This window comes from Alligator mississippiensis, chromosome 2 (assembly GCF_030867095.1).
Source record: "Alligator mississippiensis isolate rAllMis1 chromosome 2, rAllMis1, whole genome shotgun sequence".
Lineage (NCBI taxonomy): Eukaryota > Metazoa > Chordata > Crocodylia > Alligatoridae > Alligator > Alligator mississippiensis.
Window position 1 is genome coordinate 136741567 of NC_081825.1, and position 19441 is coordinate 136761007.

A 19441-nucleotide genomic window follows, 5' to 3' on the forward strand; every position below is an offset into this window, starting at 1 on the left:
AGTAAAGAAATTTTTTTCTTATGCCCAGGCTAACACGGTCTTGTAGGAGTTTATGATCATTGGTCCTTGTTTTTCCTTGGGGTGTTCTGGTGAACAGATGTTCTCCCAGATCCTGATGAACATCCCTTGTGTACTTATAGGTAGCCACCAGGTCCCCCCTGAGCCTGCACTTTTCCAGACTAAAGAGACCCATGGCTCTCAGCCTCTCTTCATGCGGCCTATTCTCTTGTCCTTTGATCATGACCTTGGCAATCCTCTGGACTCTCTCAAGCTTCTCGACATCCTTCTTGAATTGCAGAGCCAGAACTGGATGCAGTACTCCAGCTGTGGCCTCACCAAGGCTGAGTACAGCAGGAGGATGACATCCTGAGATTTACTTGAGAATCATCTATGGATGCAATCCAGAGTATTGATTGCTTTGCCAGCTGCAATATCACATTGGTGGCTCATGTTCATCTTGTGGTCAATCATGACCCCCCAAATCTCTTTCAGCAGTGGTGCTAGCAAGTGTAGCACTGCCGAGCCTATTAGTATGCCACAGATTTTTTTTTCCTGAGGTGGAGTACCTTGTGTTTATCAGTATTGAACGTCATCAGGTTTGTGTCCGCCCACTTATTAAGCTAATCCAAGTTGGACTGGATCACTAGTCTGTCCTCAGGTGTGGACGCTATGCCCCAAAATTTAGTGTCATCAGCGAACTTAGCCAGTGCACTTCTGACACCAATGTGCACATCATTGATAAAGATGTTGAAGAGAACCGGTCCAAGGACAGAGCCTTGGGGGATGCCACTGGGTACAGAGTGCCATAATGACTTGCTGCCATTGACCACTACTCTCTGAGTCCGACCTCGGAGCCAATTTCCCAGCCCTTGGACTGTGGTGTAGCCGAGGCCACAGTTGGCCAATTTTTCCATGAGGAGGTCATGGGACACCAGGTCAAAGGCTTTTTTAAAGTTCAGGTATATGACCTCAATCTCTTCTCCCTTGTCCAGGTGATATTTCACTTGGTCATAGAAAGAGATGAGATTGGTCAAGCAAGACCTACCCACAACAAACCCATGCTGGCTATCCCTCAGGATGTTGCCCTCAGCCAGCTTGTCCAGAAGGGTCTCCTTGATAATTTTCTTGAGCATCTTACCAGGGATTGAGGTCAAGCTGATTGGCCTGTAATTCCCAGGATCTACTTTCTGCCCTTTCTTGAAGATGGGTACCACATTGGCCTTCTTCCAGTCTTTAGGTACTTCACCTGAGCACCATGAATTTTTGAATATTTTTGCCAATGGTTGAGCTAGGACACCTGCCAGCTCCTTGAGTACTGTAGGGTGTAGTCTGTCAGGACCAGCTGACCTGAAGGTGTCCAGCCTCTCAAAGTGATCCTTTCCAAGATCAACACCGATGCTGGATATAAATACACCCTCACCCTGGCCATCCCATGTCTTGCTAGGAAGGGCAGTCCCATTTGACTGATGAAAGACTGATGCAAAGTACCCATTAAGTAGGTTGGCCTTTTCCTGGGTGTCAGTTATCAACTGTCCCATTTGGTTGAGCAAGGGTCCAATGTTACCCTTGCTTCTTTTTCAACTCCCTACATATCTGAAAAGGACTTTTTGTTATCCTTGATATGTAAAGCCAGATGGAGCTCAGTTGCAGCCTTGGCTTTCCTGGTCCACTCCGTGCAGGTATGGACCAGTGCTGAGTAATCCTCCTTGGAGGTAATTCCAACCTTCCATCCTTTATACATCTCTGTTTTGAGGCGTAGGAGGTCCTCAAGTTCCCTGCTGAGCCAAGTGGGTTGCTACACCCTTTTGCTACCCTTCCTCCGAGATGGGATGGCCATCCCTTGTTCTGTCAGGATCACTCCCTTGAGGAGCAACCACTCCTCTTGGACTTCTCTTCCAGTAGAATCATGGTCCCTTAGGGCCTCAACAATGAGCCTCCTGAGCTTGTCAAAGTCAGCTTTGCTGAAGTCAAGGACTTCAGTATCACTGACTGACTTGCCAGCTTTGCAAAGGATAGTAAAGGTGATCATCTTGTGGTCACAGCTTGTGGTCACCCAGCTTTCCATCAGTTTTTAGGTAACTGACTATGTCATCCCCTTTGGCCAATACCAGGTCCAACAATGCTTTGCCTCTTATCAGCCCATAGACTTCTTGAGTCAGGTAGAGCTCAGCCACACACGTGAGGAAGCTTTACGACTGATCGGATTAGGCCAAGTGATCTTCCCATGAGATGTTCGGGTAGTTAAAGTCTCCCATGACAACCATGCACTGAGAGTGTGCAGCCTCAGTTAGTTCGCTGGTGAATTCCTGGTCCAGGTCTTGTTTCTGGTTTGGAGGAGGTCTGTAGTAGACTCCTACCATGATGTCCCCTAAGTCACATTCCCTATGTATTTTGACTCAGAGAGACTCCAGTCATCCCTCCTGGGTGCCAATGTCAATTTGGAGGGATCTGTAGCTGTCTTTGACATAGAGGGCTACACCCCCACCCCTTTTATCTGCATGATCATGCCTGTACAGGGTATAACCATCTATACCTGTGGCCCACTCATTGGTGGAGTCCCATCAGGTCTCTGTTATCCCTATGAGGTCATAGTTATTTTTGTTTAGCAGGAGGGCCAGTTCCTCCTGTTTATTCCCCAAGCTCCTGGCATTGGTGTACAGGCAGGCAAATGTCCCACTGAGGGCCCTTGCCTTCCCCACCAATCGTTCTGGGGCTACAATAGGGGTGGGTTCCCTTAAGTGCCTTAGCCTGCTGAATTTACAAAGGTTGCCCAGTGGGCCAGCAGTGGCAATAATCCTCCCAACCCCCGGTAGGCTCACTTTAAAGCCTGGTCGAGAAGGTCAGCCAGTCTGGCTAAGAGCCTCCTCCACAGCAGAGTGAGGTCTCTCCCCAGCAAACCACTGCATCTCTCACCAAAGAGTGAACTGTGATCATGGAGGCTGAATCCTTCACGATGACACCAGTGCCACAGTCTTTGGTTGACTACCTCAACCCAACTCTCCCTCCTCAGCCCATGACCTACAACCAGGTGGAGTGAGGAAAAGACCACCTACACCCCCAATTCCCTAAGCCCTGCTCCAAGAGCCCTGTAGTTTCTCATGACTCGGCTGGGATTACTCCGAGCCATGTCATTTGTGCCTACATGGATTAGAAGCATAGGGTAGTGGTTGGAGGGCCAGATAATCTTTGGTATCCTCTCTGCTCTGTCCTTGATGTGGGCCCCCGGGAAAAAGCAGAACTCCCGGGCTAGGGAGTCAGGGTGACAGATTGCCCCCTCAGTCACCCTCAGGAGGGAGTCTCCCATGATGACCACTCAGCGTTTCATGTTTGGGAGAGTAGGGGTGGGTGATCCTCCCTTGCCTGCAGGAGCTGGCATCTCCACAGGCTCATCTGGGGCTGCAAGTGGTCCATACCTGTTGCAGAGCCCCAGAGGGGAGGGGACCTTGGTGCGGCAGGCCTTGGGGCTCTGTCACAGGCTGGCTAGGCACTGTGAGTGTATCAGCCATTAGGCTGCTGGGTTCGGGATCAAGGAAGCGAGTCGGGAGTGAAGTAAAGGGAAATTTGCTTATAGTTTAGCAGTTAACAGAAAGGTTAATGTGTCAAACAAATAGTACAATAATAAAGAGCTAATAGTAAATAATAACAACAGATAGACAAAATGACAAAGAGTTCCCACATGGGGTTGGCAACTTATCGGCAGTCCCTCTATGCCAGGTGCGAACCAAGTTGTTCCAGCTAAATCAGGCATCCCCGATCAATGCTGTCCGAGGGGTCACCAGGAAGGTCCCTTGGTCAGGATCCAGTCCTCGCTCACACTGGGAGTCCGGGGTCCAGGCTTGGTACAGCAATTGTCCTTCTGTCCTGTCCTTCAAACTGGTTACTTGACATGCGCTTTCCTTTATGCCTTATCTTATGCTAATCTGTTGGCTTTAGAGCCACTCACAATCTTGCCCTATAGCGGTTACCCTGTGGGATTAAAAGATGTTAGAAATTATCATGAAAATTTACCTCCTGAACTCTGGTTTACCCAATAAGCAAATTACACCACATTACTCTGAGGTTTGAAATTAGCATTACTCTGCCCAAGCTCAACCCCTTCATTTCTTATTCCTTAGATTCCTTGGAATGTGCTAATTATATTAGGTGGTCAGATCTTGTTATGGCTGACCTTTAAAAAACCTGTTAGATCAGCTAATTTTGTATTTTTGCTTATTTTGGGGGCCTAATCAGTCCCATGATCAGTGCAAACAGTTAGATTCAACACTTTGGTTAAATTGTGACAAATTCCACTTGCGGGTTGCAAACTTGCAAGCTTTGCATTAGCTAATCATAACTGCTAGACAATTGCCTGGATGTCTCCAAGAGCATATATTTATTGCTCATGATAGTAACCCCTCTGGTTCTGGCCACCACCTTGGTCCAACCCCCTGGCTGGACAGTATGGGAGATCCCCAAGTCCTAAGAGGTGATCTTGGTCTACCCTCTGCCTCCAGGGGGTGAAGGGCCTTACAGTAGGAGTCAATCTCCTGCTCACCATCCCTGATGGTGCACAGTCTCTGGAGCTCCTCTATCTGGCCTTCCAGTGGGCCTTCCTGGTTACTTGTGTATCTATTGTGCCTGGTTTGCTTCCCTGCTACCATGGTACTATCATCCCTAGGTATAAGGGATATGGGAACACAATGATAAGGAAAACAATGAGTTGCCTTCATTTCATCTTCAGAGCAGCTGGACTCTTCACTCTCAGTTATAAATTATAAGGGCTTGAATGGACCCAGATTAAATGACAGAGGATTCACGGAGAGTAAAGTAAGACTTTACCACTGTCCTTCATCACATTCTGTCTTGGCATGTAGAAATAAGTAGACTTTGTATGTCTGCTACCATCCTGCTCACTGGGCATTTTGACACAATGCATTTTCACTGATTTAAATTTACTGCACAGTAAATTACTATGCAGTAAGCAGGAATAGGTCAGTATCTACGCATGCAGGCATTAAATCCTATTAACACTGTGTGTGGACTGACTTGGGACTAAAGTTAGTCCCAAGTTAGTCCAGAAACACAGCATTGCTGAGCAGTAAGGCGTCTACACATGCGTTACTGTGTGATAACTAATCGGGCGTAAATTTGATACCTGCTTAATGCAGGTATCAAATTTATGCTCAAACTGGCATAAGTCACCTTATTTCCTGTGCACATATAGACATGCACATACTGCGCAGTAAACTCGCATGTGGAAATGTGCCCACTGAGATGGGAAAGATAGAGGCTGGGAGAGCTTCACCACAGCTGAGTCAACATGGAAATAAAAATGTGATCTAGGTATTGGATAAATTGTGCCTTGCATTAGGAAAGAAAAGGCTTGAAACTGTTTGTTTCTTTCTTTGGACACATTTGAGACAAGGCAGCTAAGCACTGCCTTTGCCCAGAGCGTATTGTAAAATCACTATCTAGCCCACAGTAAGTCCCACCTCCTCTTAAAGATGCTCTGAATTAATATTTTCTCTCTTGGCACCACATAGTTTGATGTGCTATGTGTGTGTTTATACATTTCAATACCCTCTGCATCACCTCTGCTGAAACACACTTTATTTTTTCTAACATATGAGCCTGGTAAAAGGATTAACAAGTAATTAATGAGGTGCCAGAGGTCTGACTAGATAATAACAATGGTATCTTCTGGCCTTAACACTTATGAATCTTGGGGAAAAAAAGGAATCCTGAGAATCTCTCCAGTAAAATTTGAGGATTTTTTTACATTTATTCATTACATTATTTTCCTATTTTAGTTTGCAAGGTAATTTCCCTCCTCTATAGTAACCTATATTTGAATTTCATCTATATAGAAAATGGAATAGGTATGTGTTAAAATGTTCTGACAAACTGTCATATCTTACCTTATGTCATCCTATGAAGTGTCATCCTATGGACCATTTCAAAATGAAACCTAATAAGCTAACAGTATGACAGAAATGTATAGATTAAACAATTACTTTTCATTCCATCCAGGAAGAGCACACACCAGCTGCTGAAACTTCCTTAGCCTGATGAAGGGTTTTTGAACCCGAAAGCTTGCTTAATAACTTTTCTCCAACTATTTGGGTTGGTCTAATAAAATATATCAAATTCACCCAAGGAACCTTGTCTGCCTAAATTAAACAATAACATTTTCCACTATTATTTATGAGTATGAACTACCTTGTAAAATATTGTAATGTACTGTAATGTTGTAATGTGAACTACAGCTCCCAGAAGCCTCCAGGGGACTGAAGGAAAGACCTATAATATGGACTGTAATTCCAGAAGCCTCCAGGGAACTAGGAGAATGAACTGTAGCATACAGTACAACTCTCAGAAGGCTGCAGGAGATAAGAGGAAGCAGAAGGAGCAGCATGCGGGTGCAGAATGGTGCAGCGGATACAGAGGTCATGGTGTGAGACTGGGAAGCAGCTAGAACTGTGAGCTGCAGCAGATGTGCAGTCCAGACAGACAGCAATTAAGTGTTTTGGGACCAGAGACTATTTTGGAGTCCCTCCAGAGTTGTGTGTGTGTTGGGGTGCTAATGTTGTTCAAGTATATCTACCATGGTGTTAGTGTTTCCTCTCTGTTACCTGTTATCTGTTCTTGGTGGTTTCACCACAATGACACCGTTTATTACCTGTTATATATAACCTAAGAGTATGTACTCTAATGTTTATTTATCTGTGCTTTTCCCAATCTCCTTAGCCTGTTGGTTTGTGACCCTAATCCCCAGCATACCTGTCACGGCGGCATCCTTTAGGTGGGCCGTGGTCTCCCTAAGGCCCTCTCTCCGTGCTAATTTGGCCCAAGGGCACCCTATATTTCTCACCTGCCACGTCTTTGATGTTCAGTAGGTTCGGGAGGCTGCCTTGTGTCTCCTTGGGCACGTAAACTCCTGGACCCCTCGTGGGTCTTATCCTGCACCCATGGGTGCCTTGGGGCATCCTAGCCTTATGGGCTACGCGTGGCTCCTACCACCCCTAATACCACGCCCCAAGCCTCGCAGATGGGATAGACGTTGTCCAGTCACAATACACCTATGCCCACTCTTGGGCCTTCTCTACAATAGGCTAGTCCCCTCTGGGACATCTTCTCTGGCCACCGGTCTTTTGGGCCCATCGCACTACTACCCCCTCTGGTACGGGCTCACCGCACTGCTATCCCCTTTTGCCGGGGACAACCGCAGCACCTTGCCCTTGTCTTGGGTTTTTCTGCAGTGCTGGCCTTCACCCGGGTCTACTACGCCCCTCTCGGGCTTCTCAGTAAATCGCCTCTCCTTGGGGCTGGGGTCTATGCACCCTGCAAGTGATGCCCTTGCTGGCGTCTGCTGCATCCATCCTGGGCTTCCTAATATAGCACTCCCCCTCTTTGGGGCTTGCCGTGCCTACCTTGGGCTTCTCAATGCTGCCCCGCTCTGGGGCTGGGGTCTACGTACCCCGCACACAACCCGGGGTCTTTGTTCCCCGCCCGCAACCCACTGGTTGTGCTCCTCACTGTAAGCTGTGCCTGTACTGGCGCTGCGCCCTCACTGGCGCTGGGGTCCCCATACCACTGGGGTACCTATGAGGATAATGCACCCTCTTGGTGCTAGACTGTGCCCTCCCTGGCGCTGGGGCCCCACTCCTCTGGGGTCTCTATGAGGCCTCCTCCAACCCCTACAGCCTCACCCAAGCCTCCGGTTGTAATACAAACACTAACCAAACAAAACACAAGGCTCCTGGCTGTAACTTAACTTAAGGCCGCCTGGCTGCAACAACATAGCTCTTGCGCCGCAGAGCCACCATCCTTCGGCCTGCTCAAGCAGTACTCGATTCTTAGCCCCGTGAGCTCCTGCCTCTCTGGCTGCTGGCAGGGAACTGTCAGCCTGGCTTCAGCCCTGGGCTTTATAAGGGCCAGGTCCTGACCCCTTCTGGCCAGCTGATTCTTATCAGTTGCCCTGGCAACCTGCAGCTGTGCTCATTATCTCCGCTGGGGCTCCTTATGTACTGTCAGAGCTTCTCCTCTGGCAGCTTTCCCCTCTCTAGGAGCAGGAGCACCGAGGTGCCCTGTGACATTACCCTATATGAAAATGGAAACTTTCCTTAATGATTCCCTATGCCAGTTCTTGGGGTTGTACAATATATTCAATAATAAGGCAGGCTGTAACACTGTCAGTATCACCACCTCAAAACTGAAAGATTATTTCAGAACTTTTTAAATGAAAACTTCTTTAAAATTCTCTGATTTGTAAAACTTTATCCTCCTGTCATAAATCTGGCAATCAAAGTAAATAACTAAGGGATGGATTTAACTACTTTTGCTCATGACCTACCACAACTTGTCTCATTGAAATCAAAAGCACTGTTCATGGCATCACATACTATTTGTTGTGAAAAAGGTTGTAGAACTGGGTTTCTGAATAGAAAGGTATCTATGGAATACTATCATGGACAATTTTCCTATCATTTTGATATGACAGTCCAAACCCATATTTTGATATGGGTATCTTAACCACACTTTCCATTTAAAATCCATTGATTACAACTGTCAATAGGGCTATCTTGTGCAATTAAGTATGTTTAGATAATTCAGTAAAGACTGTATAAATTATTTCTGCACTCTTACTATAAGGAGATCTGCAAGCAGTCAATTTCTAGCTGAAGCTTGAATACATTTCTAATAGGTAGCTTATGCAGTTTTTGATGACACACTAAATCACACAGTATTTAACAGTGGCACTAAGATTGATTCAGTTTTGCAGTTGGCAGTAAAATAACTGAATACTTATTGGAGTATTACCATCACCTGAAGGATGTAAAGGAAGGCTATATAACATGATGTTTTAAGAGATGAAAGGGCTTATCCTATAGGATTGACCCCTAATTTTCTGAACTTCCACGGATAAAGATTTTAAAAGATGACTAGTGTTTTAGAATGGTTCATCATCTGGATAGCCAATATGAGATCATAGGAAAGTAGGGCTGGAAGGAACCTCATAAGGTCATCTAGACCAGCTCCCTGCTTAAGGCAGGATCAGCCTCGACTAAGCCATCCGAGGCAAGTGTCTGTCTAACCTGCTTCTGAAAGTTTTCAAGCATAGAGATACCACAACTTCCCTAGGTAGACTGTTTCAATGCCTGACTGCCCTACTAGTCAGAAAGGTCCTCCTAATCTCTAACCTAATTTCCCCCTGCTACAGCTTGAGTCATTGTCTTTTCCCCCAGCCCCCTGATCATTTTTGTTGCCCTGTGCTGGACTCTTTCCAAACTGTCCATGTCCTTCTTGAAGTGTGGGGCCTAAAACTAGACACAGGACTTCAAGGACTCAAAAGTGCTGAATAGAGCAGAATAATCACTTCCCTTGATTTGCAAGTAACACTGCTGTTAAAACAACCCAGGATTCTCCTTTTAAAACAACCCAGGAGCTACCTGCCACTTTTTCAAAATCAGCCTTTTTTAATGTCTCAAGTTGGGCATGCAAGAAATGGTGATATCCAATGCTATCTATTTCCTTTTCAAAACCTTAGATATGTTGCTTAGCTCACATATGGTGCCTTTAGCTACCACTGATTTTAATGGGAGCTGAAAGCAGCAAAACCAAGTGCTTTGGGTCCGGGCTTAAAAGTCCTCATGGTAAGTGGTCAGCACTTCACAGGATGAAACCTTATATGTGCAATATTATGGTACACTTGTAAAGAGGGGGCACTATACTATTTTTGGTTTTAGAAAAGAGGCATGCCCCAGATCTCATGAAAGGAAAAGTACCTCTACATTGAAAACCGACATTAATTCTTATGTCTGCCTAGTTCTCCAATGGGATAACAGATCTTGTGCTGCCAGTTACTACCATTTAAGATGAGTCTATACCACTTCCCCAGTCTGTCCTGTCAGGATCACTCCCAATCATGGCTTGGCCACCAGTTCTCACTCATAAGCACCAAATCTGGAAACTCAAAGTGAAGCCATTGCAGGAGCATCTCTCCATGGTCATTCTTGAGACCTCAGTGTCTGGTGTGCTCTGAAGGTGTTTAGGCATGCCATAGATGGAGCTTAAGCAAGTCAGTGGCACTTGATTCCTAGCAGTCCTGGGCTTATCAGGAAAGCAATATACTCATGCCCATACAGACTTTCTGTATCTGCCACAGAGGCAACATGTAAACACACATCCACCAGTGCATTATATCATCAAAAGACTTTGTTGTACACTTTCCATTTACTGACAGAAATATCTTCTGTTTAAAACCTCTTGCAAAAGGGGTGTGAAACCCAGAGAGTATGATTGAAAAATACAGAACATTTCTGCAGGCTTTGCGGGGGGTAAAATTTCAAGGTTTTTATAATGTTTGACTAGTAAGTTGAAAATGGGCAGAGTAAAAGAAATATTCATGAAATGGGACAGCAAAAACCTTCTCTACAATGGCTGTTCCAGTCTAGCTTATTCCTACAATAGATGAAAAACTCTTATTTTCAGTTTTAAGATAACAGAGTCGGCTGGACCTGCCCATATTGTTTTGCTCTTTGAAACTGAAGTGGAAGATGGTGATAAATTTTTAAGGATAAGGCATTTTCAGCACTCACAATAAAGTAAGAGATTCTGTTCTATGGCTTTATGACAGGGTATTTTCTCTTTCTGATCCTCTGAAAGGAATACCACCCAGATGCTGACACATGGTATGTTTATACGGGGAAACCTATGTTAGTTTGTACAGTGATGTAAGTTGCATCAGTGAGCAGACAGTAAAAAAGATTGGCTTTCTTAAGGTCAGATTTATTACAGCACTGTGCCCCTGGATTGTGGGTGAGCCCATAATAGCCTGTTTCCATCATGGGGGAGCAAATGAAAAGAGGAGAAAATATTCATGCCCTCTGCCCTCCTGCTTAACTCAGACAATGCACTTCAGTCCTCTGTCCTCCAGGCCCCAGAGTACATTGGGCTTGCAGCAGCTGCCTTCTCCCTTGTGCCTGCTAACACTACAATGGAGAACAAGGCAGATAGGGTGGGGGTGGGGGAAGGAATAGTAAATCAGAGAGAGAGTGGGAACAGGAATGAGGGTAGATGGGTCGGTCTCAACCTGGAAGGGTGTGGGCAGTGGGGTCCCTCAGGGCTTGGTCCTTGGACCAATACTCTTTAATGTCTTCATCAGCGACTTGGACAAGGGAGTCAAATGTACTCTGTCCAAGTTTGCAGATGACACAAAGCTATGGGGAGAAGTGGACATGCCAGAGGGCAGGGAACAGCTGCAGGCAGACCTGGACAGGTTGGACAAGTGGGCAGAAAACAACAGGATGCAGTTGAACAAGGAGAAATGCAAAGTGCTGCACCTAGGGAGGAAAAATGTCCAGCACACCTACAGCCTAGGGAATGACCTGCTGGGTGGCACAGAGGTGGAAAGGGATCTTGGAGTCCTAGTGGATTCCAAGATGAACATGAGCCGGCAGTGTGACGAAGCCATCAGAAAAGCCAATGGCACTTTATCGTGCATCAGCAGATGCATGACGAACAGGTCCAAGGAGGTGATACTTCCCCTCTATAGGGCGCTGGTCAGACCGCAGTTGGAGTACTGCGTGCAATTCTGGGTGCCACACTTCAAAAAGGATACGGATAACCTGGAGAGGGTCCAGAGAAGGGCAACTCGTATGGTCAAGGGCCTGCAGACCAAGCCCTACGAGGAGAGACTAGAGAAACTGGATCTTTTCAGCCTCCGCAAGAGAAGGTTGAGAGGCGACCTTGTGGCTACCTATAAGTTCATCACGGGGGCACAGAAGGGAATTGGTGAGTATTTATTCACCAAGGCACCCCCAGGGGTTACAAGAAACAATGGCCACAAGCTAGCAGAGAGCAGATTTAGATTGGACATTAGGAAGAACTTCTTCACAGTTCGAGTGGCCAAGGTCTGGAATGGGCTCCCAAGGGAGATGGTGCTCTCCCCTACCCTGGGGGTCTTCAAGAGGAGGTTAGATGAGTATCTAGCTGGGGTCATCTAGACCCAGCACTCTTTCCTGCTTATGCAGGGGGTCGGACTCGATGATCTATTGAGGTCCCTTCCGACCCTAACATCTATGAATCTATGAATCTATGAGGGAAAATATAAGGAAAACCAAAGGGATAAATTAATCACAGTCATAAAAAGCAGGGCTGGAAGGATCTCAGGAGATCTAGTCCAACCCTCTGCTCAATCATTGCTGACTAAACCATCCCTGACAAATATTTGTCTAACCTGCTCCTAAATATTTCCAGTAATGGAGTTCCCACAAACACCAACTTCATATTTAGAAAGTTCTTTGTAGTTGCTAATGTAAAACTCTTTTGTTGAAATTTAAGCCCATTACATCTTTTCTTGTCCCCTATAGACACAGCGACCAAATGATCATCATCCTCTTTATAACAACTTGTTTTGTACTTGAAAACTATTATCAAATCCTTCCCTATCACCTTCTCTTCCCTAAAATAAATAATTCAATCACTCCAAGTTTTCCTCAAATGTTATGTTTTCTAGACCTCTAACCATTTTTTATACCCTCCTCCAAACTCTTTCCAGTTGATCTATGTCTTTCTGGAAGTATAATACTCATAGCTGAACACAGTGCTACAGGTGAGGTCTCACTAGTGATGAATAGGTGGAAGGATTGTCTGTCTTGACTTGTGCATGACACTTCTGTTAATATATCCCAGCATGCTACTAGCACTTTTTGCAACAATATTACACTGTTGATTCATATTCAGCTTGCTATTTACTATGAGGAAACATGGAGAGAAATGATCAATACAGCTGATGAGAGGAGACAGAGCAGGTAAGTAGAGGGTGAGAAAGAAAATGAGAGGCAGGAAGAGATGAATGAAGGAAGAGTGAATGAAGGGGAGTATGGAAAAAGATGCATGAAGGAAAATGCTATAATTAGATCCTCCAGTGATGGGCACTGTGACGGAGCATCTTTGGTGCCTGTCACTTTAAGTTCTTCAAGTGACAGGAGGGCAGCCGTCAGGTGCAGGCCAGCCCTGATGAGGCAGTCACATGACTTGGTTAGTGCCTTGTGACTGATGTGGAGAGCTAAGCTGACTCCATTTTAGGTCAGGCTCTCAGGGCTGATCCAGCAGTCTGCTGCTGGCAGCTGTCAGAACAACATCTGGCTGAGCTGCTGCTCAGGATTACCTTGGAGGTGATGGCAGGAAGCTCTTGGGTATGACTGAAAACTGCACCCTGCTGGGGAGGTTGGCCTGGTGGGGCTGCCTGTGGCATAGGAGTCCCTCAGAAATGCCAGGCCAGTTGCCTCCCTAGTGAAAGGTGGGTAGGGGTGCCTTAAAACCCCAGCCCCCACATCCTGGTGTGTTAGTCAGACATTGGGACAGGCATAGGGCCAGGCACACCTTCAAGCACCGGAGTCCCGCAAGGGTGTAAGACCCCAGAGGCCCCAAAAGGAGGCAGTCATATGGCCCAGATAGAGTGGCCCCAGGAATGGGATATAGAGTTAGCCCCAGTGGAGGGGTAGAGAGTGGCCCCAGGAAGGGGGGGGAAAGAGCCTAATTGCCTAAGGAGGGGCTAGGGGCAGAGTCAGCCCAGTGTTTGTTGAATCAGCTGGTCACCATTCAGATGTGAGTCATGAGAGGGCCTGAGAGGCTGCATGCTGGCCAGCAAAGGAGTGGAAATAGGCAAGCATGATGGCCTATGTGGTTGCTCAAGGGAACAGGGCAGGTTGGGTTTGGCCCGATGAGGGGCAATATGCAAGGGCCATGGTGAGAGAGGGTGGAGTGAAAGAGGCCCCAGTGTGAGGGAGGATGGTATGAGTGAGGCCTAGAACAAGGCAGCATGTGAGAGTCCCAACAGCGGTCCGAGTTTGGCCCGGGCTGGAGCCGGAGTGTAATAAAAATCTGGATGCCATCTGTAAGACATTGGACACAGTAAGGGTAGGTCAGAGTCGTGTGTAGACCCCATAGCATTGGGGCATTAAATGGGCAGCCTCCCACTTATTTCATCTTGTATTATTGAACAACAAGTCATGGCAGGAGAGACAGGATGGGCTGCCCTAGACAGAGGGGTGGGCTGGCACTGAGACTGACTATGTGATCTTCTCCTTGTCACAGGCAGAAGTATAAAATCCTCATAGAATCATAGAAGTAGGGTCGGAAGGGACCTTGTAGATCTTCAAGTCTGACCCCCTGCCTGGGCAGGAGAGAAACTGGACTCAAGGGACCCCAGCCATGTAGGCATCAAGCCGCTTCTTAAAGAACCCCAGAGTAGGAGCCAGCACCACTTCCCTTGGAAGTTGGTTCCAGATCCTAGCCGCCCTAACTGTGAAGTAGTTCCTATGGATGTCAAATCTGAAATTACTCTCCAACAACTTGTGGCCATTATTTCTTGTTATCCCGGGGGGCGCTGGGGGAAACAAGGTCTCCCCCAAACCCTTCTGGTCCCCCCTAGTGAGTTTATAGATGGTCACAAGGTCCCCCCTCAGCCTTCTCTTGTGAAGGCTGAACAGGTTCAGGTCCCATAGCCTCTCATTGTAGGGTCTGCCCTGCTGTCCCTGGATCATGCGGGTGGCCCTCCTCTGGACCCTCTCAATGTTGTCCACATCCCTCTTGAAGTGTGGCGCCCAGAACTGGACACAGTATTCCAGCTGTGGCCTGACCAGTGTTGCGTAGAGGGGGAGGATCACCTCCTTGGCCCTACTTGAGATGCACCTGTGGATGCACGATAGGGTCCAGTTAGCCCTGCCGACCATGACCTCGCATTGTCCTACACTACCGACCGTGACCTCACATTGTCCTACACTACATTGTCCTACACTAGACTTAGTCATCTTTGCTAGGTGTCTGTGTAATTTTCCCTCTTGGTTTCCTTATGCTGGTTCAGCTGAAGAATTCTAAGATTCTGAAAAGTACCTAGGCAGCCATCTGCTTCCTTAGGCACCTCAGTCCACCATATAGGTACCAAAGACAGCCTCAGCTTCTGACTGACCTCAGTAGGTCTTTAAATTCCCCCAGTGCCTAAGTGACAGGGGATGACCAGGATATGGGCACATGATTCTAGATGGTCATAACTGAAGGGAACAGAATCAGACAAGGTCCAGCTTAGTCATGAGTCAGGGGATCAGGGGCAAATGAGTTGAGAGGTCTCTAAAGGACCAAGAGGTAAATGGTCACCACAGCAGAGCCAGAAGCTAGGAATTCAGGAGCAGAAAACAAGGATCCAGACAAAAGTTACTGGTCTGGACCATGCAGATGTAGCTATAGGGGGGAACAATCTGAGTAATCACCAAACTAAAGCCACAAGCCAGGAAGATAGATCTCAGCCAGACTAAAGAGGACCTGGAGAGTCAGAAGCCAGCAAGTCTGGAGAAAAGGGGTCCCAGCTAAGGTATGGAATAAGAAATCAGTAGGTAGGAACAAGGAAACCACCACCCATACTCAAGTGTAGGAATGCTATTCCTAAACTATCCCTGTCAAATATGTATGCAGCCACCTTTTCATAGGAACCAGGAAACTAGGGACAAGGAGTCAAAATCCCAAAGCTAGACCAAAAGACATCTGGTCTTTTTGACCAGCCTGATGTGCACTGACAGAACTGCTGCTTGCAAGCAGGCAACCACCTCTTTGCAGTCAAGTAACCCAGCTAGAAGCAGTTGGCCCATTGGCAGCCAGGCCCACTTGTGTAATGAGGTTCAGCTGGGGTCAAATTAGCTGTCCCAATGCCCTGATTCCTGATGCTAAGGCCTCTCCAAGGTCCAGACAAATTTGTCTATGTACTGATGTCACCCAACAGCTAATACCCTGCTGGCAGACCTAACACAAATCAAGGCCCTGAAGTCCTACATGGTTTTCTCAAAATGGGTGCTCTCCCTTCTATCTAGCCTGATCACTCCATTCCTTTAGTCAAATGCTGTATGTGAATCCCTGCTCCTTAAATAACTATACAATGGGAGTAATGATTTGGAATGTGGGACACCTGGATTAAAATCCATGTTCTCCACAGCCCATGTGAGAATTTGTCTATTTTCTCCACCTTCTATAAATAATTAAATGCTTACTTGGCTTGTGCAAGGGAGAGAGAGAAAGTCAAATCTCAGAAACTTGGTTAGAGGGTCCTGGCCAAAAGCTCTCCATTTCAAACTCACCCTTCTCCTTTGTGTTTCCTGCCTGCCTAGCTGGTTCAGTTCCCCACACAGCTAGTTTCTGTCAATCCTTTCCTCAGGTACATAATGCCACCTCATGCATTGTGTGGGGAGTCTGGGCTGCTAACTCAGGACAGAGGAATTCACTAGCCAGCAGGACACTTGGGAGTTAAGTGCTATGGCTTCTAAATGCTATAGTTGAATACTGTAGTAACCTTGACTAAGGGCCAATTTTTAAAGGTATTTTGACATCTATTTCCCCTCAATTCCCTATTGACATCAGTGGGAGCTCTCCACAGTACATCACCCCTCTCTCTGCCAGCACATTTTTTACTTCTCCTTGGGAACCCAATTGAAAACATCAGTCAGCCCTCGCAACTGAATGAGTTTGACATTGTAGGTTTAGAGAATGCACTGAGAGAATCTTTAATTAGTTATTCATTTATGTTTCTTTTATTTTTAATCCTTTGATTTCTGAGAATCACTGGCTAAATTTCCTGGCACAATAATTATAAATACTTCATGCTAGTGGATGGATGTAAAAATTCTATTTGAAGTTTTGATGCAAGTTTGTGATGAAATGTTGGCATGTTCTGTTTTTATTCATTCAGGGCCTGGTATGTCTCAATAATTTTAGAGGATAAAACTTCTGCATTTACGTATTGCTTTTTTCCCCACTGTTTATCATTTCTTTTTTTTCACCCCTTCCCAGCAGAGGATCTCTTTGCTGGCTTTAACATGGAATAGACATTTAAAAACTAAAACAATCAGCCAAACAAAGGAAATACATTTGGCATTTATAAGGATTTGTGAAAGCTTCATAAGGAATCTGATAAAGAATGAAAGAAGCCATACTGTATTAGAGTGGCAATAGGGTCCATAGGAAAGGCAAGTCCATCTGAACCTAGTAGCCCATTCAGCTACCAAAATTCAGACATACCACTCTTTTAGCCAGCACCACACAAGGAAACAATACAGCCAGCATCATATAGAAGCAAACATTGAATCGTAGGGTTGGATGGGACCTTCAGGGTAACTTGGTCCAATGCCCATGCACAAGTCCAAAACTGCTATTCCTAAACTTATCAGATACATATGCAGATTCCTCTTGAAAACCTCCAGTAAGAGGATTCTACAAGGTACCAGTCTATTCCACTGCCTTAGTGCTGTAACAATAAAGAAGAGTTTCTTGGTATCTAATCTAAAATATGCTATGCTACAAGGCATTCAATGCCCACTTCTTTATGACAGCTTTTCAAATATTTGAAAACTTCTATCATGTGCCCCCTTTATCACCTTTTATCTGAGCTAAACAGATCTTTTATCTGAGCTCTCTCAACCTTTCCTCATAGAGCTTGCCTTCCAACCCTTTTATAATATCGGCCACTCAGTTGTGGACCCTCTCCATCTCACCACTTCCTTCTTAAAATGTAGAGCTCAGAACTGTCCTTAATAGCTGTAGATGATGCCTAACCCTTGCCAAGTAGATTGGTACTATCACTTTCCATATATTACACCTAATATTCTTGTTGATGCAATCCAAATGACAATGTTGTGTGTGTATCTGCATCATGTTACTGAATCTGCAATGAACCAAAACCCCAAGATCCTTCTCAGAAGTGTTGCTGCATGGACAGTTAGATCCTATTCTGAATTTGTGAAAAAAAAATTGGTCACTTTGACTCCCTAGATCCAAGTGACCATTTATCCATGTCTGGATCAACTCATGGCCATCTTTGAGATAAGTCCAAAGCAGGGTTTGCACTTAGTCCTGTTAAGCTGTAACAAGACACCTTACCCACTCCACTACCACAGCAAATTACTGTTTTTTTTTCATGTTTGTGTTTCCTTTCCACCTCATTTAACTTTTTAGAGCTTAGAACTTTCAGAGCACAGGTTCTCAATGGGCTTATGCCTGGTGTCTATCACAACAGGATGCTAATCTTGGCTGGGGGGAGGGAAGGCTACCATGAGACCACTGATAAATAGAAATCAGAGGTTGACAGCTCTGAATTTCAAGCAATTGTGGGTGTGGGGAGACAGTAGGATTTTGAGCCTATCACCTCCACTCCCCAACTCCTATAAACTGAACAGAGTGCTACAAAAATCTGACAACAAAAACATTGCTTAACAAACTAGAAGAGTTGAACTTGTCATTCAAGTAGAGGCCTTATGGAAAGATACAGTGCCATGGAAAGGGATACCAGAGAAAGCTTAATTTAAGATTTTAATTTTAATTTAAAGATTATAAATGTACAGAGCAACACTACAAGGTGAGCATGTCTACACAAGGTGTGTTACTGCACGGTTGTCTAGTTTACTGAGCACTAAGCTTACACATTTACGTGTGTGTGTGTGTGTGTGTGTGTGTGTGTGTGTGTGTGTGTGCACGCTTACTGTGCAGTAAAAACTGTGTGCTCACTGTGCAGCAATTAAATCTGCTACCTACAAATGCAGGTAACAAATTTAAGTGTGATTAGTAACTGTGCAGTAACGCACATGTAGACATGACCTGGTAGAAAATTTACTGCCAGATCTGCCCAGCCACTAAGGGGCCACTCTGAGGCCAGCCCCACAGCTTCAGCCTGGGAGCCTCCCTGGCTCCAGGGCTTGGTTGCCTCTATAGAAGCTCCTATCTTCAGGCTATAAAAGCCTGCAGACATTTTATGCCCTAGGGCACATGCACCAGGAAGCCTGAGGGCACTGTAGGTTCTGTGTGTCCCCCTGGGCAGGCCACAGTCCTGCTGTGCCTGCCTCCCGTCACCCCAGCAGTGCTCCTTGGCCCCACCCAGATGCACAGCTTCCAGACCACTGTCATTGGAGCCAGCAGCCTGCTGCAGCCTCTGTCCAGGCCTGCCAGCCAGCTCAATGAAGCAGGGCCAGCACCACCAGCCTGCTGTACAGCCGGCCCGGCAGCTGCCCTGTGCCTGCAGATGATGCAGGACATAGCCTCTACTTCGTGGCTGCTAGGCCCTTGCCATGCCCCTGAGCTGGGTGCCACTGGTAGCTGCCCAGGGCCAGCAACACAGGGACAGCTACGTCAGGGCTCAAAGAGCTGGTGCGGGACCCAGGATGGCCTAATCCTCCCCCTCCAGGCCTAGCACCACTGGCATGCGTGCATCTGTGCCCTCCACCCAGGGCCCAACTGAAGCCAGGAGGAGGTTGTCAACCTCGTGGCACTCTGGGGTGATGTGGAGGTGCTGCACCAGTTTAAGCAGGGCAGGCACTCAAACACCTACATTTACGAGGCCCTGTCAGGTGGGATGCAGAAGCAAGGGGACAACTAGTTGGTGCATCAGTGCTACAGAAAGGTCAAGGCCTTGTGGGCACAGTGA